Consider the following 13,238-nt stretch of genomic DNA (forward strand, 5'->3'; position numbering starts at 1 on the left):
CGAAACCCCACACCCTGCTCCGTCCACCACCCAGCCGGAGCCTCTTCCCCGACGACGTCGTCCACAGCAACACCTCGACGTCCCTCATCCACCGTACCGGATGAGGATCCATCGTTGATCTCATCGTCCCGCCGGTTCAGCCACCCCGTCCTCCACCTCCAAGGAGTTGCCCCGATGTTTCCCTCGTCTTTCATGCCACCTCCATTCCCACACCACCATCTTCACCAGCACCACCGGAAGAGCATCATCATCACCGTTTCCTCGGATGAAGCTGCGACCTAATTGGCGCCACCAAAGAGGTTGTACACTAATCGCCACATTTTCTTCTTGATTCGATCTCACGGTGCTTCCGGCGCTCGGTCCCGAGCTGACACAGCGCGGCTCCATCCACGGTGGCGTCGCCGGCCACTTCCTCCACGGCGTCGCTCCCTCGGCAGCGACGTCCACATCAGTAGGAGCTGCTGCTTTAGCTCTCGGTCCCCTGCCTGGTCTGCTCTTGCTATTGCTCTTGCTCGCGCTGCTACTCTCGCTCTTGCTCTTGCTTGCGATGCTGCTCCGATTTAGCTACACTTCAGTCGACTGAATCGACTTTTGGGTCAGTCGATTTTTAGGGGGTGGGGGGCTCGCCGGGGTGAAGGAAGAACCAGCCGCAGCGGGGAGGGGGGCTCGCCGGAAAGGTACCCCACTATCTATCTTAGGGTTCAGGATGGGGGCGGTGGTCACCGGCGGTGGCGGGGCGTTGGCGGGGCGGTGGCGTGGGGATCGCCGGAGAAAAAGCTTGGCACGGGGGGGCTAGAGGGATGGCCGGGGCACATTTCGGGGCGGGCGGGGCGGTGCACCGCCGGCCGCGGGCGGCGGGGGGCTGCTGTTTGGCCGGTGGTGGCTGGCGGCTCAGGGGGGTGGAGGTTGAAGATGAACTGTAGACCCTTGATTTCGTACCCAACGGCTGCAAAATCGACTGACCAGAGATGAAAAAGTCAGTCGACCGACGTGTAGCCTCACCTTGCTAGTGCGTTCAGTTTCGACAGCAAAATTCAGTTTCGACAGTTAAGTTCAGTTTCGACAATTAAATTCAGTTTCGACAGTTAAGTTCAGAGATGAGCGGCTGATGTATTTTACATCTAGCACTTTGTGGTTATGTATTTTACGTAATGTATTGGAGATCCTATTAGAATTCCACTCAGGTTAATGTTGTTCGTTGTCTCTCTTGTCCTGCTTCAGCCTCGGCGTCGTACAACTCACCGGAACTGCTCCAACGACGAAACCCTCCATCACAGCGGAGCAGTACCTCCGGCTCCATCTCCAGACACCTAAGATCTTCTTCCCCTCCTCCGTCAGCCAAGTCAGCCGGAGCATCCTCACCAGCCAACCCAATCACGCTGAGATCGACATGGCTTCGCCAAAGAGGTTGTACACTTGTTGCATCTCTTTTTTACTCTACATGTTATATATATTGTCCACTGAGCACTCGTAGTAATGGGAAATACGATTATTTTATCCTACTATATGACAAGCAGTGAGGTACCAGGCAACTTAGCTATCCATGATGGACTCTCTTGAACGCCATCATTATTTATCTCTGCGCATTTGAGCTGTGCATTTGTCGATGGGCCTGGGGGTTGAGCTAGTATGGCAGTGGCCTGGGTCCAAAGTAATAGAAGTAGCACAAAAACATTTTTTTAGTGTAGGATTTTCCTTGCTCAAGCCTGCCTACTAGAATCGCCAGTGCTTGAAAGGAAAAGTGAATGAAAAATATCGGAATTGGAAAGTTTCCTATGGTACTACTTTTCATGAATTTGGTGCAAAGGAAAACTGTAGGATTTGTTCCTTTAGTGTCTCCTTGAAAGAAAAATCGTAGGAATTCTAATTTCCACTTCTCCTCCTTTTCATATTCCTATTCATCAAGCACAAGACTAAGAGATAGTAGCATAATAGCATTATAACCGTACATTTTCTTGTGGTTTGACTTAATCTCACCATGCTTTTTTGCATCCTGTGATCTTCCAATTGTTGTGAATCAAACACCCAGATTGGCAGAAATCCTATGTTTTTAAATTCTCTGTTTTGCACGTGCATTCCTATCCTATTCCTGTCTATTTCCTATCCCTGCATTGTTAGAATCCTCAAATTCAAACAAGCCCTTACTCAATTCCTTCTGTTACAGATATGTGTCAAAGAAAACCTTGTTGTTTTTGTCCTGCTCCTGCGGCGCTGTGTTCCACCCCAGCTCAGCTGCTCCAACGACGGAAGGGTTCACCACAGCAGGGATCCACTCTCCAGACTGTCTTTCGCCGCCTCAGATCTTCTTCCCCGCTGCCGGCAGCCACGACAACTGCATTACCATCATCAACTGAGCAGATGACCTTGAGGACTACACGGGTCCGCAAGAGAGGTCGCACTCTTCCGTGTCTGCTTACGTTATGCGTCGCTTAATATGATGACATGCTACATTATCGTCGTGTTCACCTATTAGACTCCGAGTCAGGTCCAAACTAATGCTGAAACTTGAGTTTTTAAATGGTTGTGGGGTACATATTGGGGCAGCAATCAGTACTATCTGTCTACTATTTGGTTAATCTTCGGTGTCTACTATGAGTTTCATGTTGGGTGCAAACAAACATTAAAGGAGCCATTATCTGTATTTTTAACTAAATCTATTATCTGCCTGCTATCATTAGTTTTGGGTCTATCCACAGTTTGCTACCATCACTCTGGATTTGTGCATGCACTCCTTACATAATCTCACTATGTTTTATTCCTATGCATGCCAGTTATTATACACAATGGAACTGATCATGTAGAGCAAAAGAGACGAGCCTTGCGTGGCAATAAAATTTCATGCAGACGCCGTTCCATGGTGGGCGCAAAGGCAACCCCCCCTCCACCCCTCAAGGATCAAACCCACAAAAACAACCTTTAAGGGTGTCATTACAGGTGTAGAGGCCCATTGCACAGGCTCAATCACACTGGAAGTGGTCTTCGGATCCCCGGATAACTTCCGAAGCGAAGAGTTAATCTTCGATATAGTCCCGTTCCGCAGTGGTTATCACGCGCTGCTCGGGTGAACCGCATTTGCTAGATTCAATGCGGTACCGCATTATGCATACCTCAAGCTCAAGATGCCAGGACCATGCGGAGTCATTACAGTCAATGGAAACACAGAGCGCTCCCTCCGAACAGAGGAGCACACCGCGGCCCTCGTAGCAGAAGCGCAAAGCAGCCTCTTAAGGCAATCAACCAGTTCAGCGTTTCAAAGCCTGGACACCTTCAAGCGCGCTCGGGGCAATCGGCAAATAGACTGCCTGGCGCGATCTGAGCTCGCGTAGCAATATGGCGGCCACCCCAACCCCATCCCAACGGCGATATTCGTGTCGCGCGTACATAATTACGCATTAAAAATACCATGGGCACAGGTGGGGAGGGGGGCACAACTACGGCATGCCCCAAAACACGGCCTAAACCGCACTAGGGGCTTCCCGTTTGGTTATTTTTCTTTTTCTTTTAGGACCTTAATCTCTGGAAATACTGTTCGGCAGCACTATTGCCGAACACATGATGCAGCAACCAAGGAGGCAGACAGCTACGTTATACAACGGAATTCCCAGGTTGATTACAGATTTCATATTATTCCTCAGCTCGCCCTTGGAAGGGACATAGTCCTACTCTTTGCTTATCGCACTATCTGTATCACTCCGCTTTAACGCAATTTTTCAATAAACAATGCATGACATTACGACTATTATTGCATTCTTGTTATATATATCTATGTGTTCATTAATGACGCCTTGCAACCGTACACTCTGGTACGGCCAATACACCAGGGGCTTACATACCCCACCATGCGGTGTGAAAAGTCTGAACACTTTCACAAGTGCGGCACCCCGAACTTATAGCATTATATGCATCAGCTCCAAATCATCTCGGGGTGGCGGTGCTCCTTGCCCTCCGGCAGCCCCTCCTTGATCAGCTTCACGGCGTCTAGCTTGACCCACTGCAATTTCACACGGGCGAAAGCCCGGCATGCACCTTCAATGCAGACAGATCGCTTGACGACCTCCAGCCATGGGCAGGCATCCACAAGCCGCCTCGCCAGGCCGAAGAAGCTGTTCGGAAGGGCGTCGCCAGGCCACAGCCGGACTATAAAGCCCTTCATGGCCTGATCGGCCGCCTTATGTAGCTCGACCATCTGCTTCAGCTGGTCGCTCATCGGCACCGGATGTTCGGCCTCAGCATACTGAGACCAGAACAGCTTCTCCGTCGAGCTTCCGTCCTCGGCTTGGTAAAATTGTGCGGCATCGGACACACTGTGGGGAAAATCTGTGAATGCTCCTGAAGAGCTCCGGATCCGGGTAAGTAATCGGTAATTTACTTTTACATGCTTGCTTTGCATATAGAAAGCCTTACCCGCCGCTATCTTCTTCATCGCGTCGATCTCCTGAAGGGCCTTCTGGGCCTTGGCCTTGGCACTCTTTGCGCTCTCATGGGTTGCAGCAAGCTCAGACTCTCGCGTCTTCAAGTCAAGCTCCAACGCCTCATGCTTCGTCACGAGAGCCTAGAGCTCTTGTTGTACCTCGCCCACCCGAGCCTCGTGCTTTTCTCGCTCGATGCGCTCCTTGGCCGTTGTATCTTCGGCCTTGGTCAGCGCTTGCTTCAAGGTCGCCACCTCAGTCATGGCCCCTGGCAAACATACAATGATCCTGTCATTCTGCAATTGCATCTTTTTTTATATACATATCTATAGAAGGGGTATTACTTACCCTTGTTCTCCTCGAGCTCCTTCTTGGACCCATCGAGGTCCTGCTTCAGTACGGCGACCTCCGCAGTTAGTGCGGCGGACGCCAGGAGCGAAGCCTGCATATGCATATTGACATACTTATATTAGACTCCTGCGATATTATTTAATCCTATGTTTGGCTTTTCTTTGTGAACACCGAACAAAGCATCAGGGGCTACTGTCTATGCGGTAATATTTCTACTACATTTTAAAACACTTACCTCGAAGCCTGTTAGAAGGCTAGCACAGGCTTCAGTCAATCCGCTCTTGGCGGACTGAACCTTCTGGATCACCGCACTCATGATGGTGCGGTGCTCCTCGTCGATGAAAGCGCTGCGAAGCGCTTCCAGCAGGTTGTCCGGCGCCTCTGGATGGACAGAGGTCACCGGCACAGGCGTTTTGCCCCTCTTGGAAGGAGGCCTCCTGCCCGAGCCCGGAACCGCTGGAGGGTCCGGCGCGGTGTTTGGCTGAGGGCCGAACTCGGAGCTCTCGGGGGCCCCGTCCCCTCGGCTCCCGAAGTCCGGAAGGCCGCCTTGAGGCGCCTCCGGGACTGTCTCCCCTCGATCCGGAGCCTCTTGAGACAACACCTCAGCGTCGTCGGCAGGATGAGGGGAGGTGGCGGTCGGGACTGGATCGCTATCCATGTCCGACGAGCCCAGGGAGCCGTCCGATGATACCTCGATGTTGGCTCGTGGCGGCCTGCGTAATTATGTTTGGCGATTAGAGAAAGCAGTGCGACCAAGGAATCTTACGGGTTACTTTGGTATCCGAATACTTACGATCTCCCCTGGGGCTTGGCCCTGGGCAACCACTCGTCTTCGCCTTCCTCGGCGGTGGTGGAGCTGTCCGGAAGGAGAGTCCTTCCCTTCTTGGACCCTTCGCCCCCCCAGTTGGGGCGGCCTTCCTTTTTCTGTCTCCCCCAGTCGGTGGGGGAGCATCTTCTTCTTCCTCTTCCTCGTCTTCAGGGGAAGAGTGCGCCGCAGAGTCATCGGACGGTGAGTCCGACGACGCCTGGCGTCGGGAACTCTTCGAGCTCCCTTGGCCTTCTTGGTCTTCTCCGGCACCTTATAAGGGGCCGGAGTCAACATCTTCGCCAGAAGAGCGTTTGCGGGGCCTTCGGGCAAAGGAGCCGGACAATCGATCTGTCCGGCCATCTTCTGCTAGTCCTGTTAAAGGTACGAGAGTTTAGATCCCGCATAGATTCAATCTATATAAAAATAAGTATCCTGTGAAAGGTAAAGCAGCTTACCGCACTGGCTTGGCGCTTCGCGCTGAATCCGCGATCCTCAGTAATAGGGGGAGGGACCTCGGCACTTTTGAACAGCACCCTCCAGGCGTCTTCATGAGCCGTGTCGAAGAACCTATTCAGAGTCCGGTGCTGTGCCGGATTGAACTCCCACAAGGTAAACTCTCGTTGTTGGCACGGGAGTATCCGGCGGATGAGCATAACCTGGACTATGTTGACAAGCTTGAGCTTCTTGTCCACCATGTTTTGAATACATGTTTGGAGTCCGGTCAGGTCTTTCGAATTACCCCAGGACAGGCCCTTCTCTTTCCAGGAGGTGAGCCGCATGGGGAAGCCAGATCGGAACTCGAGGGCCGCTACCCATGCGGGATCGCGCGGCTCGGTGATATAGAACCACCCTGATTGCCACCCCTTTATGCTTTCCACAAAGGATCCCTCGAGCCATGTTATGTTGGGCATCTTTCCCACCATGGCGCCTCCGCATTCCGCCTGGCGGCCGCCCACCACCTTTGGATTGACATTGAAGGTCTTCAGCCATAAGCCGAAGTGGGGCTTGATGTGGAGGAAGGCCTCGCACACGACGATAAACGCCGAGATGTTGAGGATGAAGTTCGGGGCCAGATCGTGGAAATCCAGTCCGTAATAAAACATGAGCCCCCGGACAAAGGGATGGAGAGGGAATCCCAGTCCACGGAGGGAATGGGTGAGGAATACCACCCTCTCATGCGGCCTGGGGGTGGGGATGAGCTGCCCCTCATCTGGGAGCCGGTGCGCGATGTCGTCGGGAAGGTATCCGGCTCTCCTCAGTTTCTTGATGTCTCCCTCCATGACGGAGGAGACCATCCACTTGCCTCCCGCTCCAGACATGATTGGAGAAGGTTGAGGTGGAAGTGCGGACTTGGGCGCTGGAGCGCGAGTGTGCGAAAACGGATGAGCAAAGGAGGAAGAAGGCGTGGCTAGAAAGGTGAATCCTTATCCCTTTATATGGGCGGACGAAACTAAGCGTCCCCACTTGCCTGGTAAAACTCGCTTATTCCCCAAGCGCCGCAATTGATGGCGCGGTTGGGTTACCCATGCCCGTATTGATGAGAATCCCGTAATAAGGGGATACGATCTCTGCTTTGACAAGACGTGTCGAAAAACTGCCTCGCGTTATGTGCGGGGCTGGTTAAAAGAAACGGTTCGAATAATCACCGGGCCATGACATAACGTCGTGCTGCCAAAACAAGCCAGCAAATTAGATCTGCGAGAATATTATTCTCTCTACGGTGGAATGTGGAACTTATTTTGCAGGGTTGGACACTATCCTCGTATTCAAATTCTTCTGCGGTGTATTCGGAGAAGGAACCCGCCTTGCAATGCCGAAGACAATACTGCGCGCTGGACTCATCGTCATTGAAGCCTGGTTCAGGGGCTACTGAGGGAGTCCTGGATTAGGGGGTCTCCGGACAGCCAGACTATCTCCATTGGCCGGACTGTTAAACTATGAAGATACAAGATTGAAGACTTCGTCTCGTGTCCGGATGGGACTCTGCTTGGCGTGGAAGGCAAGCTAGGCAATACGTATATGGATATCTCCTCCTTTGTAACCGACCTTGTGTAACCCTAACCCTCTCCGATGTCTATATAAACCGAAGGGTTTTAGTCCGTAGGACAACAATCACAACATACAATCATACCATAGGCTAGCTTCTAGGGTTTAGCCTCTCTGATCTCGTGGTAGATCTACTCTTGTACTACCCATATCATCAATATTAATCAAGCAGGACGTAGGGTTTTACCTCCATCAAGAGGGCCCGAACCTGGGTAAAACTCCGTGTCCCCTGCCTCCTGTTACCATCCGTCCTAGACGCACAGTTCAGGACCCCCTACCCGAGATCCGCCAGTTTTGACACCGACAACGGGCCAGTTTCACCACGGGCCGTTAATAGGCCAAGAGTTACATAGGGCCTCATATGGGCCGAAAGATGTCATGGGCCATACATGGTCCAGAAGTGAAAATGGGCTGGAATCATATTGGATGGCCCAGATGACGCTATTGGGCCTAATTCAAATAGGGCGTAACGGGCCTTGGGTTAGCGAGTTGTAAATGGGCTATATGCGAACAGGCCGTTAACAGGCTTTCCATGGGCCGGCCCGCCACCTTTTGACCAAGTCAAATGGGCCGGCCTTTTCATAGGAATGGGCCTCTGTTGGGCCGTGCCATGTGTCGACGTATCATAGGCGCCTTCTGTCCAATGAGTGGATGACATCTGTCCCAGCGATGAGCCGACACGTGTTTCCTCCAGCCAATGATGATTTTACACGTGGAAAATCCCCATTGGTCGGGGCTGTTAACGGGTTATCGGATCCAAAACCCGACCCGATAGCTTAACGACATTCCGTTATGGTGGATGCCACGTGTCGGTCACCCTTGACGAAAGCACTTCTGTGACGCGCGATTTATCGTCATGGAAGTGGACACTTCCGTGATGATAATTTTGGTAATGTCATGGAACACTTCTACGACAGCACAGGTATGACTATCTTGATTCTGTCATAAAATCGTCATGGATGTACATGCATGACAGAAAACGCGACCTACTATGACAAACACGTATCATCACAGAAGTGTATTTTTTTGTAGTGCTATCTCCCTAAGTATGGCACAAGTTGGGTGATCACTGACCCGGTTCATCACAAATGTCTTATTCCCTGCATCCCTCAAGATCATGCCAACCTTTCATCCACGCTTATTGCTCGGTTGCTTTACAGCAAGATAGTGGAGTGCAAAGCGATGGAAGTTAAGGCTATCCAGACAAAAGTATTTGTCGGGTTCAAATACAGAATTTCTTATGGCAAGGCTTGGAGGGCTAAGCATAGGGCGCTTGAGACCAGATTTGGTTGTTTTTTCGATGCATATGACTCTGTTGTCTAGCTCCTCCAGACACTGCAGGCCCGCAATCCTGGCACGTATGTCGACATCCAAGACCTCTTCATGCCAGAGTTCCCAACTGTGAGGGTGCTGCATTGACTGTTCTTCTCTTTTGGTGTATGCATCAAAGCCTTTAGGCATTGTCGACCGGTCATATGTGTAGATGGCAATTTTCTCACTAGCAAGTACAAGGGTCAGATCCTGACAGCCATTGGTTAAGACGGACAAAATCAAGTAGTACCACTCGCTTTTGCATTTGTGGATAGTGAGAACATTGAAAGTTGGACATGGTTCTTCAGGAAATTGAAAGTAGCGGTTGTGAAGGATAAGCCCAATGTCTGCATCCTTCATGACAGGCATGCAGGTATACTCAGTGCGATAAAGACACTGACAAACCCTAGTCCTGAGGAACAAACTCCATGGCAGGACTTGCAGAGCCGTTGGTGCATGCGCCATTTGGGGGCTAATTTCTTCTCTCAGTTCAGAAATAAGAACCTGATGAATTTGTTCAAAAAACTCTATAAACAGAACCAGCTATGGAAGTACAATTTGATACGTGAGACTTAATGTGTGCACGCAGAGACACGTTAGGGACAGGAAAGCTTCAAGAGATGCAGCTGTCAGAGCACATGTGGAAGCAGTAGCAGCACAGTTAGCAACTAGAATAGCGGCTGTGGAGGAGGAGCCTGTTGGGCTTTGTGACTTGCTAGTATTTGACCCACCTGGTACTAGGAGAAGGCTCAGGAGGTCCATTAAAACCTTCGAGCAGTGGATAGAGCATGAGCCTCTAGAGAGGTGGTCTTTGTTGTATGACACACATGGAGCAAGGTATGGTGTCATGAATACCAATCTCGCAGAAACATACAACTTTGTCCTCAAAGGAAACAGGGCGTTGCCACTTACAGCCATCGTTGAGAGTATTTTCTATGCCACCATGAAGTATTTTTAGAGATAGACGTCAAAAAGCAGAGCATCATATCTTGAACAACCCAAGCACACGTTACTGTGAAAGAATTATGAAGTACATGGAAGAAAAGATTCAAAAAACTAGGTCACACATTGTAGTCCCCATTGGTAATCAAGAAAGAAGGTTTGAGGTCCGCTTAGCTAACAACAAATTCGGTTGTGCAAATGAGCTAAGGACGCATGAGGTCAAAATTGGAAATGATGTATGGCCAACGTGTGAGTGCACATGCAACAAACCAAAGTTGCTTCACCTACCATGCTCCCATGTACTTGTTGCTTGCGGGCAGTTTGGAATGGACGCAATATCGTTCGTGTCTCCATATTTTCTAAAAGAGTCTGTCCTCAATGCCTGGGCAGGTGAGTTGCTGGGATTTCGCTCAATGGGTAACTTCAACACCGTTAATCCTGTTGAAAGGCGGCACATTCCAGACCCAGAGAATATGCGTACAAGTAGAGGTAGGCGACAATGTTGGCGCATCCGGCATGATATGGATGAATCTGAAGCGGGAGGTGCCACTGTGCAATGTATTCTATGCAATGAATTTTGCCATAGGGACACTAATTGTCCCACTTTCGTCACTGGGCGTGGACGAGGGAACCGGGGACGAGGAGCAAGAGCAAGAGGAGGAAGAGGTCGAGGCAGAAGCTAGGCACTAAGTTATAAATTTGTATTAAGTGTGGCACTATCTTTGCAATTTGTATTAATTCTCGTACTATGTTTGAAATTTATGTTAAGTCTGGCACTACGTTTGAAATTTGTATTAAGTCTGGCACTATGTTTGAAAATTGTATTAAGTCTAGCACTACGTTTGAAATTTGTATTAAGTCTGGCACTACGTTTGAAATTTGTATTAAGTCTGGCACTATGTTTGAAATTTTATTAAGTTTGACACTATGTTTGAAATTTGTATATGCAGGAATGGCGGGAATGGGGTTTCTTAGTGCGGACATTGATAGAAAGCATCGTGCTGCGATAGGTTCTGAGCGCAAGCTTGATGCGTTGGTCACTCGCACTCAAAAGGAAGATTGGAAAATACACGAGGGATGGGTTCAGCGGACGTGCTTTACTTATTTCCTTCAAGAATATATGGATGAGACACACCTACTGATTTGTCCTCACATGCAGGTTGAAATGGGCTAGTATTTTACCTTTCGCGCGTCTGGTTGAGTCCACGCAGACCTCCAAATGCCTCGCCATCGACGCCTCTTTGCTCACATGCTTAGTGGACCGGTGGAGACCTGTGACCCACACGTTTCACTTCCGCTGGGGAGAGATGGCTCCTACCGTTGGCAAGTCACGCCATAGGACCGTTGGAGGCACCGGATGATTGGCAGCTTGGTATTGCACAGTGTTTCACGGGTATTTATGACCGAGCTCCGACACTGACATCGGATAATCACGGACCTAAGTATGAATGGTTGCTCCATTTCCAGGTTAGTTCCCCTGCCGCTTAAGTTTCATTTGTCTTGCAACTGTTCTTATAGAACATACCTTCGCTATGTACTAATACTCTCTTTGCTCAAAACAGATCCAAACGTTCCCGGGGTATCCAAGGGTCCCGTTGAATGCGACATAGATCACTAGAAGTCTGGAGGCATATATAATGTGGCTTCTCGGCAAGGTGATGTTCACAGAGAGCCATGTCAGCACTATTAGCGCGAGCTACATCCCTATTGCACTTGAGATCACGAGCGCTGAGATGCCGAATCAGATCACACAGAGGAGTTGGGGTTAGGCTATCTTAGCGTATACATACCGAGCTATGTGCAACGCCTGCCAGCTTACATCACCCATGTTCGCCCTTCTTGGATGCCCCCTATTTCCGCAACTATGGTCGTGGGAGAGGTTCTCCGTAGGACGGCCAGACGTACGTGTTGATGAGCCTATGGATATCATGTTCGATGCTGACGGCATCGACATGCCTACCTTTGGTCTGAGTTGGACACGTCGCAGGGTATGTCACAATCTAAGTTTTGTTCGTTTTGTACACTAGGGTTCAATCTAACTTTTGTTTTCTGCAGAGACGCTTTGCTGCTGATCAGACTAGACGAGCTTACACGGCATTAAACGTGCAGTTTGATGCGTACACTTGGGTGATTTGGCAGTCGTACACGCAAGAAGCCATAGATGCAAGATACCCCGGTGGTTTGTCCGTGCTATGCACAAGAGATGCTGATTATTGGATGACGAAATCAAAGATCATCTTCGATGTCTTCGTCGAGGAGATGGCCCAATAGAGGGTTATGAGGCAATTTGGTCTTCTGCAATTGGAGACACCTCCCCCTATAGAGGCCCCACTGCACAGAGACATCCACAGGTACTGTCTAGTTATTAATATTGCAATGTCCTTCAAAATTGTCCATAGTTAAGCTGTTAGTTAATTATTCAACGAACACCAAAATTTTAGGATCACAAAGAAGGGGATCAACAGGACTGCTACTGAGTGGCTACATAGGGTTCAGCCGTACGTTACACAATGGAAGACTGCGAGCACACATTTGTGGCACGAGAATCACAACTTTGATATGGACGAATTCAATCTCTATCTGCAACGGTACATGACCGGAACACGGTTATGCATCGTTCATCACAATCACCTAGATGAGATACATGCCCCTAATACGGCGGATATGTACCCGAGCTATGATACTTCGGGCTCTAGGCAGCAAGCGGTAAGATATATTCTATTCATATAATGCAAGTAGTCCATACATACTTTGTCGTGCGCACGTAATAATCGTCCTCACAATTTTAGGCTGAGTTGACTCGCGGACTTGGCGAGGAGGTGTCCACCTTTCAGCGTTCACTGTCGTCTGCACCTCTAATGCTTCCTCGGGCTCAGGTCCAGACATGGATGTCGCGCATTAAGGAGAAAGTACGATCTGTGTATCGGGCTATTACGTGCACACGCACTTCGGACGTACTTCACCAGCACCCCCCCCCCCCCCCGCCACTCCAAGCACCAGCAGCCGTCGCGTCACTCGACTGGTCAGCTCGAACCCACACATCACCGACATGATCCGCGTCCACGTCTAGCAGAGCAGTGGACGGCCAGGCCACCACCTCCTGACCAGGCCGGTAGTTCGGCGTGGCAGCACCAGCCGGATCCCACGTCTGCCTACGTGTTTCGGCCACGACCTCCGCATACAGGTATGTTTCTTCATATTTATTCTTGTGAATATCAATTGGGCCTATGTATTTCATCATTACTTATGTTCGTCCATCGAACAGGGTCCTACGGATATCAGCCGTATGGACATGACGCGTCTATGTCCGGATCCGGGTGGGATAGTGACCATGAAAGTGGGCATAACAGACAGGATTTCTTGTCGCAGCA

Source organism: Triticum urartu, chromosome 1A, assembly GCF_056163025.1.
Source record: "Triticum urartu cultivar PI428250 chromosome 1A, HENAU_Tu73, whole genome shotgun sequence".
NCBI lineage: Eukaryota > Viridiplantae > Streptophyta > Magnoliopsida > Poales > Poaceae > Triticum > Triticum urartu.